Below are 16,633 nucleotides of genomic sequence, written 5' to 3' on the forward strand. Positions count from 1 at the left end.
TGAAAATTTTAAAGCCTCCTGTTAGTGCTTCATCTACACGTTATAGCCCTGCATTTTCCAAAGCCTAGCTCTTTGCAAAAGAGAGATATTGGCAAGGAAAAGCTGTATTGTACCTTTGCATTTTTCTCCCAAACGAAAGACACTAGAATGAAAATTTTAAAGCCTCCTGTTAGTGCTTCATCTACACGTTATAGCCCTGAATTTTCCAATGCCTATCTCTTTGCAAAAGAGAGATATCGGCAAGGAAAAGCAGCATTGTACTTTTGCATTTTTCTCCCAAACGAAAGACACTAGAATGAAAATTTTAAAGCCTCCTGTTAGTGCTTCATCTACACGTTATAGCCCTGAATTTTCCAATGCCTAGCTCTTTGCAAAAGAGAGATATTGGCAAGGAAAAGCTGTATTGTACCTTTGCATTTTTCTCCCAAACGAAGGACACTAGATTGAAAATTTTAAAGCCTCCTATTAGTGCTTCATCTACACGTTATAGCCCTGAATTTTCCAATGCCTAGCTCTTTGCAAAAGAGAGATATCGGCAAGGAAAAGCGGTACTGTACCTTTGCATTTTTCTCCCAAACGAAAGACACTAGAATGAAAATTTTAAAGCCTCCTGTTAGTGCTTCATCTACACGTTATAGCCCTGAATTTTCCAATGCCTATCTCTTTGCAAAAGAGAGATATCGGCAAGGAAAAGCTGTATTGTACCTTTGCATTTTTCTCCCAAACGAAGGACACTAGAATGAAAATTTTAAAGCCTCCTATTAGTGCTTCATCTACACGTTATAGCCCTGAATTTTCCAATGCCTATCTCTTTGCAAAAGAGAGATATCGGCAAGGAAAAGCTGTATTGTACCTTTGCATTTTTCTCCCAAACGAAAGACAATAGAATGAAAATTTTAAAGCCTCCTGTTAGTGCTTCATCTACACGTTATAGCCCTGCATTTTCCAATGCCTATCTCTTTGCAAAAGAGAGATATCGGCAAGGAAAAGCTGTATTGTACCTTTGCATTTTTCTCCCAAACGAAAGACACTAGAATGAAAATTGTAAAGCCTCCTGTTAGTGCTTCATCTACACGTTATAGCCCTGCATTTTCCAATGCCTAGCTCTTTGCAAAAGAGAGATATTGGCAAGGAAAAGCTGTATTGTACCTTTGCATTTTTCTCCCAAACGAAGGACACTAGATTGAAAATTTTAAAGCCTCCTATTAGTGCTTCATCTACACGTTATAGCCCTGAATTTTCCAATGCCTATCTCTTTGCAAAAGAGAGATATCGGCAAGGAAAAGCTGCATTGTACTTTTGCATTTTTCTCCCAAACGAAAGACACTAGAATGAAAATTTTAAAGCCTCCTTTTAGTGCTTCATCTACACGTAAATAGCCCTGAATTTTCCAATGCCTATCTCTTTGCAAAAGAGAGATATCGGCAAGGTAAAGCTGTATTGTACCTTTGCATTTTTCTCCCAAACGAAGGACACTAGAATGAAAATTTTAAAGCCTCCTGTTAGTGCTTCATCTACACGTTATAGCCCTGAATTTTCCAATGCCTATCTCTTTGCAAAAGAGAGATATCGGCAAGGAAATGCTGTATTGTACCTTTGCATTTTTCTCCCACACGAAAGACACTAGAATGAAAATTTTAAAGCCTCCTATTAGTGCTTCATCTACACGTTATAGCCCTGAATTTTCCAATGCCTAGCTCTTTGCAAAAGAGAGATATCGGCAAGGAAAAGCGGTATTGTACCTTTGCATTTTTCTCCCAAACGAAAGACACTAGAATGAAAATTTTAAAGCCTCCTGTTAGTGCTTCATCTACACGTTATAGCCCTGAATTTTCCAATGCCTATCTCTTTGCAAAAAAGAGATATCGGCAAGGAAAAGCTGTATTGTACCTTTGCATTTTTCTCCCAAACGAAGGACACTAGAATGAAAATTTTAAAGCCTCCTATTATTGCTTCATCTACACGTTATAGCCCTGAATTTTCCAATGCCTATCTCTTTGCAAAAGAGAGATATCGGCAAGGAAAAGCTGTATTGTACCTTTGCATTTTTCTCCCAAACGAAGGACACTAGAATGAAAATTTTAAAGCCTCCTGTTAGTGCTTCATCTACACGTTATAGCCCTGAATTTTCCAATGCCTATCTCTTTGCAAAAGAGAGATATCGGCAAGGAAAAGCTGTATTGTACCTTTGCATTTTTCTCCCAAACGAAAGACACTAGAATGAAAATTTTAAAGCCTCCTGTTAGTGCTTCATCTACACGTTATAGCCCTGAATTTTCCAATGCCTATCTCTGTGCAAAAGAGAGATATCGGCAAGGAAATGCTGTATTGTACCTTTGCATTTTTCTCCCAAACGAAAGACACTAGAATGAAAATTTTATAGCCTCCTGTTAGTGCTTCATCTACACGTTATAGCCCTGCATTTTCCAATGCCTAGCTCTTTGCAAAAGAGAGATATCGGCAAGGAAATGCTGTATTGTACCTTTGCATTTTTCTCCCAAACGAAGGACACTAGAATGAAAATTTTAAAGCCTCCTGTTAGTGCTTCATCTACACGTTATAGCCCTGAATTTTCCAATGCCTATCTCTTTGCAAAAGAGAGATATCGGCAAGGAAATGCTGTATTGTACCTTTGCATTTTTCTCCCAAACGAAAGACACTAGAATGAAAATTTTAAAGCCTCCTGTTAGTGCTTCATCTACACGTTATAGCCCTGCATTTTCCAATGCCTATCTCTTTGCAAAAGAGAGATATCGGCAAGGAAAAGCTGTATTGTACCTTTGCATTTTTCTCCCAAACGAAAGACACTAGAATGAAAATTGTAAAGCCTCCTGTTAGTGCTTCATCTACACGTTATAGCCCTGCATTTTCCAATGCCTAGCTCTTTGCAAAAGAGAGATATTGGCAAGGAAAAGCTGTATCGTACCTTTGCATTTTTCTCCCAAACGAAGGAAACTAGATTGAAAATTTTAAAGCCTCCTATTAGTGCTTCATCTACACGTTATAGCCCTGAATTTTCCAATGCCTATCTCTTTGCAAAAGAGAGATATCGGAAAGGAAAAGCTGCATTGTACTTTTGCATTTTTCTCCCAAACGAAAGACACTAGAATGAAAATTTTAAAGCCTCCTTTTAGTGCTTCATCTACACGTAATAGCCCTGAATTTTCCAATGCCTATCTCTTTGCAAAAGAGAGATATCGGCAAGGAAATGCAGTATTGTACCTTTGCATTTTTCTCCCAAACGAAGGACACTAGAATGAAAATTTTAAAGCCTCCTGTCAGTGCTTCATCTACACGTTATAGCCCTGAATTTTCCAATGCCTATCTCTGTGCAAAAGAGAGATATCGGCAAGGAAATGCTGTATTGTACCTTTGCATTTTTCTCCCAAACGAAAGACACTAGAATGAATATTTTATAGCGTCCTGTTAGTGCTTCATCTACACGTTATAGCCCTGAATTTTCCAATGCCTATCTCTGTGCAAAAGAGAGATATCGGCAAGGAAATGCTGTATTGTACCTTTGCATTTTTCTCCCAAACGAAAGACACTAGAATGAAAATTTTAAAGCCTCCTGTTAGTGTTTCATCTACACGTTATAGCCCTGAATTTTCCAATGCCTATCTCTGTGCAAAAGAGAGATATCGGCAAGGAAATGCTGTATTGTACCTTTGCATTTTTCTCCCAAACGAAAGACACTAGAATGAAAATTTTAAAGCCTCCTGTTAGTGCTTCATCTACACGTTATAGCCCTGAATTTTCCAATGCCTAGCTCTTTGCAAAAGAGAGATATTGGCAAGGAAAAGCTGTATTGTACCTTTGCATTTTTCTCCCAAACGAAGGACACTAGATTGAAAATTTTAAAGCCTCCTATTAGTGCTTCATCTACACGTTATAGCCCTGAATTTTCCAATGCCTATCTCTTTGCAAAAGAGAGATATCGGCAAGGAAAAGCTGTATTGTACCTTTGCATTTTTCTCCCAAACGAAGGACACTAGAATGAAAATTTTAAAGCCTCCTGTTAGTGCTTCATCTACACGTTATAGACCTGAATTTTCCAATGCCTATCTCTTTGCAAAAAAGAGATATCGGCAAGGAAAAGCTGTATTGTACCTTTGCATTTTTCTCCCAAACGAAAGACACTAGAATGAAAATTTTAAAGCCTCCTGTTAGTGTTTCATCTACACGTTATAGCCCTGAATTTCCCAATGCCTATCTCTGTGCAAAAGAGAGATATCGGCAAGGAAATGCTGTATTGTACCTTTGCATTTTTCTCCCAAACGAAAGACACTAGAATGAAAATTTTAAAGCCACCTGTTAGTGCTTCATCTACACGTTATAGCCCTGCATTTTCCAATGCCTATCTCTTTGCAAAAGAGAGATATCGGCAAGGAAAAGCTGCATTGTACCTTTGCATTTTTCTCCCAAACGAAAGACACTAGAATGAAAATTGTAAAGCCTCCTGTTAGTGCTTCATCTACACGTTATAGCCCTGCATTTTCCAATGCCTAGCTCTTTGCAAAAGAGAGATATCGGCAAGGAAAAGCTGTATTGTACCTTTGCATTTTTCTCCCAAACGAAGGACACTAGATTGAAAATTTTAAAGCCTCCTATCAGTGCTTCATCTACACGTTATAGCCCTGAATTTTCCAATGCCTATCTCTTTGCAAAAGAGAGATATCGGCAAGGAAAAGCTGCATTGTACTTTTGCATTTTTCTCCCAAACGAAAGACACTAGAATGAAAATTTTAAAGCCTCCTTTTAGTGCTTCATCTACACGTAATAGCCCTGAATTTTCCAATGCCTATCTCTGTGCAAAAGAGAGATATCGGCAAGGAAATGCTGTATTGTACCTTTGCATTTTTCTCCCAAACGAAAGACACTAGAATGAAAATTTTAAAGCCTCCTGTTAGTGCTTCATCTACACGTTATAGCCCTGCATTTTCCAATGCCTATCTCTTTGCAAAAGAGAGATATCGGCAAGGAAAAGCTGCATTGTACCTTTGCATTTTTCTCCCAAACGAAAGACACTAGAATGAAAATTGTAAAGCCTCCTGTTAGTGCTTCATCTACACGTTATAGCCCTGCATTTTCCAATGCCTAGCTCATTGCAAAAGAGAGATATTGGCAAGTTAAAGCTGTATTGTACCTTTGCATTTTTCTCCCAAACGAAGGACACTAGATTGAAAATTTTAAAGCCTCCTATCAGTGCTTCATCTACACGTTATAGCCCTGAATTTTCCAATGCCTATCTCTTTGCAAAAGAGAGATATCGGCAAGGAAAAGCTGCATTGTACTTTTGCATTTTTCTCCCAAACGAAAGACACTAGAATGAAAATTTTAAAGCCTCTTTTTAGTGCTTCATCTACACGTTATAGCCCTGCATTTTCCAATGCCTATCTCTTTGCAAAAGAGAGATATCGGCAAGGAAATGCTGCATTGTACCTTTGCATTTTTCTCCCAAACGAAAGACACTAGAATTAAAATTGTAAAGCCTCCTGTTAGTGCTTCATCTACACGTTATAGCCCTGCATTTTCCAATGCCTATCTCTTTGCAAAAGAGAGATATCGGCAAGGAAATGCTGCATTGTACCTTTGCATTTTTCTCCCAAACGAAAGACACTAGAATGAAAATTGTAAAGCCTCCTGTTAGTGCTTCATCTACACGTTATAGCCCTGCATTTTCCAATGCCTAGCTCTTTGCAAAAGAGAGATATTGGCAAGGAAAAGCTGTATTGTACCTTTGCATTTTTCTCCCAAACGAAGGACACTAGATTGAAAATTTTAAAGCCTCCTATTAGTGCTTCATCTACACATTATAGCCCTGAATTTTTCAATGCCTATCTCTTTGCAAAAGAGAGATATCGGCAAGGAAAAGCTGCATTGTACTTTTGCATTTTTCTCCCAAACGAAAGACACTAGAATGAAAATTTTAAAGCCTCCTTTTAGTGCTTCATCTACACGTAATAGTCCTGAATTTTCCAATACCTATCTCTTTGCAAAAGAGAGATATCGGCAAGGAAATGCTGTATTGTACCTTTGCATTTTTCTCCCAAACGAAAGACACTAGAATGAAAATTTTAAAGCCTCCTGTTAGTGCTTCATCTACACGTTATAGCCCTGCATTTTCCAATGCCTAGCTCTTTGCAAAAGAGAGATATTGGCAAGGAAAAGCTGTATTGTACCTTTGCATTTTTCTCCCAAACGAAGGACACTAGATTGAAAATTTTAATGCCTCCTATTAGTGCTTCATCTACACGTTATAGCCCTGAATTTTCCAATGCCTATCTCTTTGCAAAAGAGAGATATCGGCAAGGAAAAGCTGCATTGTACCTTTGCATTTTTCTCCCAAACGAAAGACACTAGAATGAAAATTGTAAAGCCTCCTGTTAGTGCTTCATCTACACGTTATAGCCCTGCATTTTCCAATGCCTATCTCTTTGCAAAAGAGAGATATCGGCAAGGAAAAGCTGCATTGTACCTTTGCATTTTTCTCCCAAACGAAAGACACTAGAATGAAAATTTTAAAGCCTCCTGTTAGTGCTTCATCTACACGTTATAGCCCTGCATTTTCCAATGCCTAGCTCTTTGCAAAAGAGAGATATTGGCAAGGAAAAGCTGTATTGTACCTTTGCATTTTTCTCCCAAACGAAGGACACTAGATTGAAAATTTTAAAGCCTCCTGTTAGTGCTTCATCTACACGTTATAGCCCTGCATTTTCCAATGCCTATCTCTTTGCAAAAGAGAGATATCGGCAAGGAAAAGCTGCATTGTACCTTTGCATTTTTCTCCCAAACGAAAGACACTAGAATGAAAATTGTAAAGCCTCCTGTTAGTGCTTCATCTACACGTTATAGCCCTGAATTTTCCAATGCCTATCTCTTTGCAAAAGAGAGATATCGGCAAGGAAAAGCTGTATTGTACCTTTGCATTTTTCTCCCAAACGAAGGACACTAGAATGAAAATTTTAAAGCCTCCTGTTAGTGCTTCATCTACACGTTATAGCCCTGAATTTTCCAATGCCTATCTCTTTGCAAAAGAGAGATATCGGCAAGGAAAAGCTGTATTGTACCTTTGCATTTTTCTCCCAAACGAAAGACACTAGAATGAAAATTTTAAAGCCTCCTGTTAGTGCTTCATCTACACGTTATAGCCCTGAATTTTCCAATGCCTATCTCTGTGCAAAAGAGAGATATCGGCAAGGAAATGCTGTATTGTACCTTTGCATTTTTCTCCCAAACGAAAGACACTAGAATGAAAATTTTAAAGCCTCCTGTTAGTGCTTCATCTACACGTTATAGCCCTGCATTTTCCAATGCCTATCTCTTTGCAAAAGAGAGATATCGGCAAGGAAAAGCTGCATTGTACCTTTGCATTTTTCTCCCAAACGAAAGACACTAGAATGAAAATTGTAAAGCCTCCTGTTAGTGCTTCATCTACACGTTATAGCCCTGCATTTTCCAATGCCTAGCTCTTTGCAAAAGAGAGATATTGGCAAGGAAAAGCTGTATTGTACCTTTGCATTTTTCTCCCAAACGAAGGACACTAGATTGAAAATTTTAAAGCCTCCTATTAGTGCTTCATCTACACGTTATAGCCCTGAATTTTCCAATGCCTATCTCTTTGCAAAAGAGAGATATCGGCAAGGAAAAGCTGCATTGTACTTTTGCATTTTTCTCCCAAACGAAAGACACTAGAATGAAAATTTTAAAGCCTCCTTTTAGTGCTTCATCTACACGTAATAGCCCTGAATTTTCCAATGCCTATCTCTTTGCAAAAGAGAGATATCGGCAAGGAAATGCTGTATTGTACCTTTGCATTTTTCTCCCAAACGAAGGACACTAGAATGAAAATTTTAAAGCCTCCTGTTAGTGCTTCATCTACACGTTATAGCCCTGAATTTTCCAATGCCTATCTCTTTGCAAAAGAGAGATATCGGCAAGGAAATGCTGTATTGTACCTTTGCATTTTTCTCCCAAACGAAAGACACTAGAATGAAAATTTTAAAGCCTCCTGTTAGTGCTTCATCTACACGTTATAGCCCTGCATTTTCCAATGCCTATCTCTTTGCAAAAGAGAGATATCGGCAAGGAAAAGCAGCATTGTACTTTTGCATTTTTCTCCCAAACGAAAGACACTAGAATGAAAATTGTAAAGCCTCCTGTTAGTGCTTCATCTACACGTTATAGCCCTGAATTTTCCAATGCCTATCTCTTTGCAAAAGAGAGATATCGGCAAGGAAAAGCTGTATTGTACCTTTGCATTTTTCTCCCAAACGAAAGACACTAGAATGAAAATTTTAAAGCCTCCTGTTAGTGCTTCATCTACAAGTTATAGCCCTGAATTTTCCAATGCCTATCTCTTTGCAAAAGAGAGATATCGGCAAGGAAATGCTGTATTGTACCTTTGCATTTTTCTCCCAAACGAAAGACACTAGAATGAAAATTTTAAAGCCTCCTGTTAGTGCTTCATCTACACGTTATAGCCCTGCATTTTCCAATGCCTATCTCTTTGCAAAAGAGAGATATCGGCAAGGAAAAGCTGCATTGTACCTTTGCATTTTTCTCCCAAACGAAAGACACTAGAATGAAAATTGTAAAGCCTCCTGTTAGTACTTCATCTACACGTTATAGCCCTGCATTTTCCAATGCCTAGCTCTTTGCAAAAGAGAGATATTGGCAAGGAAAAGCTGTATTGTACCTTTGCATTTTTCTCCCAAACGAAAGACACTAGAATGAAAATTGTAAAGCCTCCTGTTAGTGCTTCATCTACACGTTATAGCCCTGAATTTTCCAAAGCCTATCTCTTTGCAAAAGAGAGATATCGGCAAGGAAAAGCAGCATTGTACTTTTGCATTTTTCTCCCAAACGAAAGACACTAGAATGAAAATTTTAAAGCCTCCTGTTAGTGCTTCATCTACACGTTATAGCCCTGAATTTTCCAATGCCTATCTCTTTGCAAAAGAGAGATATCGGCAAGGAAATGCTGTATTGTACCTTTGCATTTTTCTCCCAAACGAAAGACACTAGAATGAAAATTTTAAAGCCTCCTGTTAGTGCTTCATCTACACGTTATAGCCCTGCATTTTCCAATGCCTATCTCTTTGCAAAAGAGAGATATCGGCAAGGAAAAGCTGCATTGTACCTTTGCATTTTTCTCCCAAACGAAAGACACTAGAATGAAAATTGTAAAGCCTCCTGTTAGTACTTCATCTACACGTTATAGCCCTGCATTTTCCAATGCCTAGCTCTTTGCAAAAGAGAGATATTGGCAAGGAAAAGCTGTATTGTACCTTTGCATTTTTCTCCCAAACGAAAGACACTAGAATGAAAATTGTAAAGCCTCCTGTTAGTGCTTCATCTACACGTTATAGCCCTGAATTTTCCAAAGCCTATCTCTTTGCAAAAGAGAGATATCGGCAAGGAAAAGCAGCATTGTACTTTTGCATTTTTCTCCCAAACGAAAGACACTAGAATGAAAATTTTAAAGCCTCCTGTTAGTGCTTCATCTACACGTTACAGCCCTGAATTTTCCAATGCCTAGCTCTTTGCAAAAGAGAGATATTGGCAAGGAAAAGCTGTATTGTACCTTTGCATTTTTCTCCCAAACGAAGGACACTAGATTGAAAATTTTAAAGCCTCCTATTAGTGCTTCATCTACACGTTATAGCCCTGAATTTTCCAATGCCTAGCTCTTTGCAAAAGAGAGATATCGGCAAGGAAAAGCGGTACTGTACCTTTGCATTTTTCTCCCAAACGAAAGACACTAGAATGAAAATTTTAAAGCCTCCTGTTAGTGCTTCATCTACACGTTATAGCCCTGAATTTTCCAATGCCTATCTCTTTGCAAAAGAGAGATATCGGCAAGGAAAAGCTGTATTGTACCTTTGCATTTTTCTCCCAAACGAAGGACACTAGAATGAAAATTTTAAAGCCTCCTATTAGTGCTTCATCTACACGTTATAGCCCTGAATTTTCCAATGCCTATCTCTTTGCAAAAGAGAGATATCGGCAAGGAAAAGCTGTATTGTACCTTTGCATTTTTCTCCCAAACGAAGGACACTAGAATGAAAATTTTAAAGCCTCCTGTTAGTGCTTCATCTACACGTTATAGCCCTGAATTTTCCAATGCCTATCTCTTTGCAAAAGAGAGATATCGGCAAGGAAAAGCTGTATTGTACCTTTGCATTTTTCTCCCAAACGAAAGACACTAGAATGAAAATTTTAAAGCCTCCTGTTAGTGCTTCATCTACACGTTATAGCCATGAATTTTCCAATGCCTATCTCTGTGCAAAAGAGAGATATCGGCAAGGAAATGCTGTATTGTACCTTTGCATTTTTCTCCCAAACGAAAGACACTAGAATGAAAATTTTAAAGCCTCCTGTTAGTGCTTCATCTACACGTTATAGCCCTGCATTTTCCAATGCCTATCTCTTTGCAAAAGAGAGATATCGGCAAGGAAAAGCTGCATTGTACCTTTGCATTTTTCTCCCAAACGAAAGACACTAGAATGAAAATTGTAAAGCCTCCTGTTAGTGCTTCATCTACACGTTATAGCCCTGCATTTTCCAATGCCTAGCTCTTTGCAAAAGAGAGATATTGGCAAGGAAAAGCTGTATTGTACCTTTGCATTTTTCTCCCAAACGAAGGACACTAGATTGAAAATTGTAAAGCCTCCCGTTAGTGCTTCATCTACACGTTATAGCCCTGCATTTTCCAATGCCTAGCTCTTTGCAAAAGAGAGATATTGGCAAGGAAATGCTGTATTGTACCTTTGCATTTTTCTCCCAAACGAAAGACACTAGAATGAAAATTTTAAAGCCTCCTGTTAGTGCTTCATCTACACGTTATAGCCCTGCATATTCCAATGCCTATCTCTTTGCAAAAGACAGATATCGGCAAGGAAAAGCTGCATTGTACCTTTGCATTTTTCTCCCAAACGAAAGACACTAGAATGAAAATTGTAAAGCCTCCTGTTAGTGCTTCATCTACACGTTATAGCCCTGCATTTTCCAATGCCTAGCTCTTTGCAAAAGAGAGATATTGGCAAGGAAAAGCTGTATTGTACCTTTGCATTTTTCTCCCAAACGAAGGACACTAGATTGAAAATTTTAAAGCCTCCTATTAGTGCTTCATCAACACGTTATAGCCCTGAATTTTCCAATGCCTATCTCTTTGCAAAAGAGAGATATCGGCAAGGAAATGCTGTATTGTACCTTTGCATTTTTCTCCCAAACGAAAGACACTAGAATGAAAATTTTAAAGCCTCCTGTTAGTGCTTCATCTACACGTTATAGCCCTGCATTTTCCAAAGCCTAGCTCTTTGCAAAAGAGAGATATTGGCAAGGAAAAGCTGTATTGTACCTTTGCATTTTTCTCCCAAACGAAAGACACTAGAATGAAAATTTTAAAGCCTCCTGTTAGTGCTTCATCTACACGTTATAGCCCTGAATTTTCCAATGCCTATCTCTTTGCAAAAGAGAGATATCGGCAAGGAAAAGCAGCATTGTACTTTTGCATTTTTCTCCCAAACGAAAGACACTAGAATGAAAATTTTAAAGCCTCCTGTTAGTGCTTCATCTACACGTTATAGCCCTGAATTTTCCAATGCCTAGCTCTTTGCAAAAGAGAGATATTGGCAAGGAAAAGCTGTATTGTACCTTTGCATTTTTCTCCCAAACGAAGGACACTAGATTGAAAATTTTAAAGCCTCCTATTAGTGCTTCATCTACACGTTATAGCCCTGAATTTTCCAATGCCTAGCTCTTTGCAAAAGAGAGATATCGGCAAGGAAAAGCGGTACTGTACCTTTGCATTTTTCTCCCAAACGAAAGACACTAGAATGAAAATTTTAAAGCCTCCTGTTAGTGCTTCATCTACACGTTATAGCCCTGAATTTTCCAATGCCTATCTCTTTGCAAAAGAGAGATATCGGCAAGGAAAAGCTGTATTGTACCTTTGCATTTTTCTCCCAAACGAAGGACACTAGAATGAAAATTTTAAAGCCTCCTATTAGTGCTTCATCTACACGTTATAGCCCTGAATTTTCCAATGCCTATCTCTTTGCAAAAGAGAGATATCGGCAAGGAAAAGCTGTATTGTACCTTTGCATTTTTCTCCCAAACGAAGGACACTAGAATGAAAATTTTAAAGCCTCCTGTTAGTGCTTCATCTACACGTTATAGCCCTGAATTTTCCAATGCCTATCTCTTTGCAAAAGAGAGATATCGGCAAGGAAAAGCTGTATTGTACCTTTGCATTTTTCTCCCAAACGAAAGACACTAGAATGAAAATTTTAAAGCCTCCTGTTAGTGCTTCATCTACACGTTATAGCCATGAATTTTCCAATGCCTATCTCTGTGCAAAAGAGAGATATCGGCAAGGAAATGCTGTATTGTACCTTTGCATTTTTCTCCCAAACGAAAGACACTAGAATGAAAATTTTAAAGCCTCCTGTTAGTGCTTCATCTACACGTTATAGCCCTGCATTTTCCAATGCCTATCTCTTTGCAAAAGAGAGATATCGGCAAGGAAAAGCTGCATTGTACCTTTGCATTTTTCTCCCAAACGAAAGACACTAGAATGAAAATTGTAAAGCCTCCTGTTAGTGCTTCATCTACACGTTATAGCCCTGCATTTTCCAATGCCTAGCTCTTTGCAAAAGAGAGATATTGGCAAGGAAAAGCTGTATTGTACCTTTGCATTTTTCTCCCAAACGAAGGACACTAGATTGAAAATTGTAAAGCCTCCCGTTAGTGCTTCATCTACACGTTATAGCCCTGCATTTTCCAATGCCTAGCTCTTTGCAAAAGAGAGATATTGGCAAGGAAATGCTGTATTGTACCTTTGCATTTTTCTCCCAAACGAAAGACACTAGAATGAAAATTTTAAAGCCTCCTGTTAGTGCTTCATCTACACGTTATAGCCCTGCATTTTCCAATGCCTATCTCTTTGCAAAAGAGAGATATCGGCAAGGAAAAGCTGCATTGTACCTTTGCATTTTTCTCCCAAACGAAAGACACTAGAATGAAAATTGTAAAGCCTCCTGTTAGTGCTTCATCTACACGTTATAGCCCTGCATTTTCCAATGCCTAGCTCTTTGCAAAAGAGAGATATTGGCAAGGAAAAGCTGTATTGTACCTTTGCATTTTTCTCCCAAACGAAGGACACTAGATTGAAAATTTTAAAGCCTCCTATTAGTGCTTCATCTACACGTTATAGCCCTGAATTTTCCAATGCCTATCTCTTTGCAAAAGAGAGATATCGGCAAGGAAATGCTGTATTGTACCTTTGCATTTTTCTCCCAAACGAAAGACACTAGAATGAAAATTTTAAAGCCTCCTGTTAGTGCTTCATCTACACGTTATAGCCCTGCATTTTCCAAAGCCTAGCTCTTTGCAAAAGAGAGATATTGGCAAGGAAAAGCTGTATTGTACCTTTGCATTTTTCTCCCAAACGAAAGACACTAGAATGAAAATTTTAAAGCCTCCTGTTAGTGCTTCATCTACACGTTATAGCCCTGAATTTTCCAATGCCTATCTCTTTGCAAAAGAGAGATATCGGCAAGGAAAAGCAGCATTGTACTTTTGCATTTTTCTCCCAAACGAAAGACACTAGAATGAAAATTTTAAAGCCTCCTGTTAGTGCTTCATCTACACGTTATAGCCCTGAATTTTCCAATGCCTAGCTCTTTGCAAAAGAGAGATATTGGCAAGGAAAAGCTGTATTGTACCTTTGCATTTTTCTCCCAAACGAAGGACACTAGATTGAAAATTTTAAAGCCTCCTATTAGTGCTTCATCTACACGTTATAGCCCTGAATTTTCCAATGCCTAGCTCTTTGCAAAAGAGAGATATCGGCAAGGAAAAGCGGTACTGTACCTTTGCATTTTTCTCCCAAACGAAAGACACTAGAATGAAAATTTTAAAGCCTCCTGTTAGTGCTTCATCTACACGTTATAGCCCTGAATTTTCCAATGCCTATCTCTTTGCAAAAGAGAGATATCGGCAAGGAAAAGCTGTATTGTACCTTTGCATTTTTCTCCCAAACGAAGGACACTAGAATGAAAATTTTAAAGCCTCCTATTAGTGCTTCATCTACACGTTATAGCCCTGAATTTTCCAATGCCTATCTCTTTGCAAAAGAGAGATATCGGCAAGGAAAAGCTGTATTGTACCTTTGCATTTTTCTCCCAAACGAAAGACAATAGAATGAAAATTTTAAAGCCTCCTGTTAGTGCTTCATCTACACGTTATAGCCCTGCATTTTCCAATGCCTATCTCTTTGCAAAAGAGAGATATCGGCAAGGAAAAGCTGTATTGTACCTTTGCATTTTTCTCCCAAACGAAAGACACTAGAATGAAAATTGTAAAGCCTCCTGTTAGTGCTTCATCTACACGTTATAGCCCTGCATTTTCCAATGCCTAGCTCTTTGCAAAAGAGAGATATTGGCAAGGAAAAGCTGTATTGTACCTTTGCATTTTTCTCCCAAACGAAGGACACTAGATTGAAAATTTTAAAGCCTCCTATTAGTGCTTCATCTACACGTTATAGCCCTGAATTTTCCAATGCCTATCTCTTTGCAAAAGAGAGATATCGGCAAGGAAAAGCTGCATTGTACTTTTGCATTTTTCTCCCAAACGAAAGACACTAGAATGAAAATTTTAAAGCCTCCTTTTAGTGCTTCATCTACACGTAAATAGCCCTGAATTTTCCAATGCCTATCTCTTTGCAAAAGAGAGATATCGGCAAGGTAAAGCTGTATTGTACCTTTGCATTTTTCTCCCAAACGAAGGACACTAGAATGAAAATTTTAAAGCCTCCTGTTAGTGCTTCATCTACACGTTATAGCCCTGAATTTTCCAATGCCTATCTCTTTGCAAAAGAGAGATATCGGCAAGGAAATGCTGTATTGTACCTTTGCATTTTTCTCCCACACGAAAGACACTAGAATGAAAATTTTAAAGCCTCCTATTAGTGCTTCATCTACACGTTATAGCCCTGAATTTTCCAATGCCTAGCTCTTTGCAAAAGAGAGATATCGGCAAGGAAAAGCGGTATTGTACCTTTGCATTTTTCTCCCAAACGAAAGACACTAGAATGAAAATTTTAAAGCCTCCTGTTAGTGCTTCATCTACACGTTATAGCCCTGAATTTTCCAATGCCTATCTCTTTGCAAAAAAGAGATATCGGCAAGGAAAAGCTGTATTGTACCTTTGCATTTTTCTCCCAAACGAAGGACACTAGAATGAAAATTTTAAAGCCTCCTATTATTGCTTCATCTACACGTTATAGCCCTGAATTTTCCAATGCCTATCTCTTTGCAAAAGAGAGATATCGGCAAGGAAAAGCTGTATTGTACCTTTGCATTTTTCTCCCAAACGAAGGACACTAGAATGAAAATTTTAAAGCCTCCTGTTAGTGCTTCATCTACACGTTATAGCCCTGAATTTTCCAATGCCTATCTCTTTGCAAAAGAGAGATATCGGCAAGGAAAAGCTGTATTGTACCTTTGCATTTTTCTCCCAAACGAAAGACACTAGAATGAAAATTTTAAAGCCTCCTGTTAGTGCTTCATCTACACGTTATAGCCCTGAATTTTCCAATGCCTATCTCTGTGCAAAAGAGAGATATCGGCAAGGAAATGCTGTATTGTACCTTTGCATTTTTCTCCCAAACGAAAGACACTAGAATGAAAATTTTATAGCCTCCTGTTAGTGCTTCATCTACACGTTATAGCCCTGCATTTTCCAATGCCTAGCTCTTTGCAAAAGAGAGATATCGGCAAGGAAATGCTGTATTGTACCTTTGCATTTTTCTCCCAAACGAAGGACACTAGAATGAAAATTTTAAAGCCTCCTGTTAGTGCTTCATCTACACGTTATAGCCCTGAATTTTCCAATGCCTATCTCTTTGCAAAAGAGAGATATCGGCAAGGAAATGCTGTATTGTACCTTTGCATTTTTCTCCCAAACGAAAGACACTAGAATGAAAATTTTAAAGCCTCCTGTTAGTGCTTCATCTACACGTTATAGCCCTGCATTTTCCAATGCCTATCTCTTTGCAAAAGAGAGATATCGGCAAGGAAAAGCTGTATTGTACCTTTGCATTTTTCTCCCAAACGAAAGACACTAGAATGAAAATTGTAAAGCCTCCTGTTAGTGCTTCATCTACACGTTATAGCCCTGCATTTTCCAATGCCTAGCTCTTTGCAAAAGAGAGATATTGGCAAGGAAAAGCTGTATCGTACCTTTGCATTTTTCTCCCAAACGAAGGAAACTAGATTGAAAATTTTAAAGCCTCCTATTAGTGCTTCATCTACACGTTATAGCCCTGAATTTTCCAATGCCTATCTCTTTGCAAAAGAGAGATATCGGCAAGGAAAAGCTGCATTGTACTTTTGCATTTTTCTCCCAAACGAAAGACACTAGAATGAAAATTTTAAAGCCTCCTTTTAGTGCTTCATCTACACGTAATAGCCCTGAATTTTCCAATGCCTATCTCTTTGCAAAAGAGAGATATCGGCAAGGAAATGCAGTATTGTACCTTTGCATTTTTCTCCCAAACGAAGGACACTAGAATGAAAATTTTAAAGCCTCCTGTCAGTGCTTCATCTACACGTTATAGCCCTGAATT

Source organism: Pseudophryne corroboree, unplaced genomic scaffold (genome assembly GCF_028390025.1).
Source record: "Pseudophryne corroboree isolate aPseCor3 unplaced genomic scaffold, aPseCor3.hap2 scaffold_1139, whole genome shotgun sequence".
In the NCBI taxonomy this organism is placed as follows: domain Eukaryota; kingdom Metazoa; phylum Chordata; class Amphibia; order Anura; family Myobatrachidae; genus Pseudophryne; species Pseudophryne corroboree.